The following is a 3,804-nucleotide window of genomic DNA, read 5'->3' on the forward strand; positions in this document are numbered from 1 at the left end:
CACGCAGTTCCTCCTTCTTCGCTCTCATGGCAGAGCGGGTGTCTTTGGTCGCCATTGTGGCCTTTTCCAGGTCCATCACCTTCGCCCGGTTTTCTTCTTCAAGAAGCTGGCAGCGGTCGGCAGTGTCTTTCAACTTTACAGTCATCTTGGCCATTTCTTCTTTGGTCTCGCTATGCGCGGCCTTCTCGGCTCTTAACTCTTCGGCCGCCTTTAAAGCAGCCGCATTACTAATTCTTGCTTGTTCCTTGGCTCAGGCAAGTTCCGCCCGAAGGGTCTCCACGGTGGCAGCTCCATCTGCAGTCACAACATATTAAAGATACTGGCGTAATGCTGCTCTTACTATGTGACATTCACCAAAAAATATCACTTACCCTGTGCCTCGTCAAGCCGCTTGTTAACAAGCTCGATGTCGGCATCTGCCGCATCCAGTTACCGCTTTAGTTTGGCAAACTCATTAGTCCGGCTAGCCACCGGAGCTTCCACCACCTGCACATAAAGGTGGTTTGGTTATTACCTGGTACTACGAACCTCTGTTTGTCGCCGTTCTCGACGACAACCAGAGTCTCAGGGGCTACTATCTACACGGGGCACACCTAAAAGTGTGCGGTACTATCAAAAAGTATATCATTTTACGTACCTCAAATCCCATCAGTAGACTCATAAAGGCTTCATGCAATCCGCTCTCGGCGGACAAAATTCTTTCCATCACCATACCCATCAATGTACGGTGTTCTTCTGAGATGGCCGCTCGCTCCAACAGCTCCCTCAGTACGTCCGACCGCATACCAGACGGTGCCGGACTCTTTTGTTTGCTCTCTTCAAGAGCCGGACGCGGGGGACTTCGGGTGACTATAGGATTATCTTCTGGCCTCACCGAATCCGGAGAGCCCCTCCGTGACGACACTTCAAGGTCGCCCGCTTCTTGAGCGGGGGAGTCTGGGGGAGGCGTTTCGCTCTCCATCATCTCCGGAAGAAGATCCCCCGAAGAAGAGCTCTGTCGAGAAGGGCTAAGGTCCGAACTGCAAGATAAGGGCTTCGGTTATTTTCCTCAGAGGTAAGGTAGTATATCTTCACTATTAAAGTACTTTTTGATTACTTACAGCTCGTTGGAGGGCTGATCCCCGCGCGGACTTTGTGCGGCAAGAGCACCCTCCAAGGCAGGACCCTTTGGTAGAGATTTCTTCTCCTGTTTGGAAACCTTGGTTTCCGGATCTTCAGAGGCAGTCCTCTTCCTTCCCCGAAGCGAGAGAAGGTCGGATTCTTCCTCTTGGTTATCCTCCTTCACAGAGGCGCTCATTCCCTCGGTTGGAATTGGTAGCGATGGAGGCCCGCTCTCGTCCTCGTTATTCCCCCCTTTATCTTCCTTTGAGGGCTTCGGACAAGGTGCTAGCTCGAGCATCTTTTCCAGTACCGGATTTTCCAAACCCTCGGGAAGGGGTGCCGAACACCGAATCATCTTCGCCTTTGTTAGCCAGTCCTGGTCGAAGAGCAATTTCTCAGAATGACGTCATGATAAATGAAAGACGGGGTGTTCGGCTAGAGGATTACTTACCTGGTCGGCGGTGCGGTTGCTGCTCAGGCCCACGTCCTCGGTAGTATCCGGACACTCTATTTGAGGTCTGAAGAATGATTTATACATCTCCTCATGCATCAGGCCGAGGAAATTCCGAATAGTGCGCGGTCCTTCTGGGGTGAATTCCCACAAGCGGAGAGGACGGCGTTTGCAAGGCTGGACTCGACGAACCTGCATTACCATAACCAAATTAAAATCTCCCTCGAAGAGATCCCGGATGCGGCTCTACAATATGGGCACATCCTTGGCTGGACCCCAGCTCAGCCCCCTGCTGATCCATGACATCAATTGTGGTGGAGGGGCCGAGCGAAAGGCGGGGGAAGCTACCCACCTGGCGCTTCTGGGAGCAGTGATGTAGAACCACTCCCGTTGCCATAATCCGGACACCTCTGGAAAGGAACCTTTTGGCCATGGAGCTCCAGCAATCTTGCTTATTAATGCGCCTCCGCACGCTACATGCTGCCCCTCGACCATCTTCGGCTTTACGTCAAAGGTCTTGAGCCACAGGCCGAAGTGAGGGGTAATGCGGAGGAAGGCCTCACATACGACAATAAATGCCGAGATGTGGAGAAAGGAATCCGGGGCTAGATCTTGGAAATCTAGCCCATAATAGAACATCAAGCCCCTAACGAAGGGATCCAGAGCGAGGCCTAGTCCTCGGAGGAAGTGGGAGATGAACACGACATCTTCGTTGGGTTCAGGAGTAGGGATGACCTGCCCTCGGGCGGGCAGCCGATGTGAGACTTCGACGGTCAGGTATCTGGCCTCCCTCAATTTCTTGATATCCTCTTCCGTGACGGAGGAGGGCATCCACCGGCCCTGAAGGCTGGATCGGGACATGATTGAAGGTCCGAAGCACCTGACCTAGGCTTTGGGTGTTATAACTCGAGGCGGGGGAAGGATTCGATTGAGCGCAGGAGTAAAAAAGTAAAAGCCTTGTCCCTTTATAAAGAGGATGAATATCAAGCGTCCTCCCCGTGGCCGTTTGGGACTTGCCTAAAATCTAGGAGTCCTAGGCACGGTTGGGTTACCCACGCCCGTATTGATGAGAATCCCGTAATAAGGGGAACACGATCTCTGCTTTGACAAGACGTGTCAAGAAACTGCCTCGCGTTATGTGCGGGGCTAGTTAAAGAATTACTGAGCCATGGCATAATGTCAAGTTGCCAAAACATGTCAGAAGATTAGATTTGTGGAAATATTATTCTCTCTACGGTGGTAGGTGGAACTTATTTTGCAGGGCCGGACACTATCCTTGTATTCAAATTCTTCCGTGATGTATTCGGAGGAGGAACCCACCTTGCAATGTCGAAGACAATACTGCGCGCCGGACTCATCGTCATTGAAGCCTTGTTTAGGGGCTACTGAGGGAGTCCTGGATTAGGGGGTCTCCGGACAGCTGTACTATATCCTTTGGCCGGACTGATAGACTATGAAGATACAAGATTGAAGATCTTGTCTCGTGTCCAGATGGGACTCTACTTGGCGTGGAAGGAAATCTAGGCAATACGGGTATGTATATCTCCTCCTTTGTAACCGACCTTGTGTAGCCCTAACCCTCTTCGGTATCTATATAAACCAGAGGGTTTTCGTCCATAGGACAAGATACAATCATACCATAGGCTAGTTTCTAGGGTTTAGCCTCTCTGATCTCGTGGTAGATCTACTCTTGTACTACCCACATCATCAATATTAATCAAGCAGGACGTAGGGTCTTACCTCCATCAAGAGGGCCCGAACCTGGGTAAAACATTGTGTCCCCTGCCTCCTGTTACCATCCGCCTTAGACGCACAGTTCAGGACCCCGCACATGTGTTATGCTTCCACATGTACCTTTTTTCGCCATTATATGCATCGATATGACTTAAGTTTTGGACAAGCTGGGTTTCCTGGCTCTTGTATTTATGCCCTACGTTCCCGTTAATTCGGCTAGGGCATAAGGGGAGCACCTCTGTGATTGTTACTGCTGGGTCAGCCGGATGTGTACCTCAGACTGGGTGAAGCCGAAAGCTAGCGTTCTTAAGGGAATATTCGGTCGGCGAACAAAAGATGATTTTTATTTATTTTCCATATCTGCCCCCAGATGTTTTTTCCTGCATTTCCTATCGCAGTCCGGACATGCACTTTAGGGCATGCTCGCCCAGGGAAAGGAACCCTTAACGGAACTATTCTCCCTGGAAGATGTTTCTTACTACCCATGTAATATGACACAACTAGTTGGGCACTTGTCT

The sequence above is a fragment of the Triticum urartu genome, chromosome 5A (genome assembly GCF_056163025.1).
Source record: "Triticum urartu cultivar PI428250 chromosome 5A, HENAU_Tu73, whole genome shotgun sequence".
NCBI classification, from domain to species: domain Eukaryota; kingdom Viridiplantae; phylum Streptophyta; class Magnoliopsida; order Poales; family Poaceae; genus Triticum; species Triticum urartu.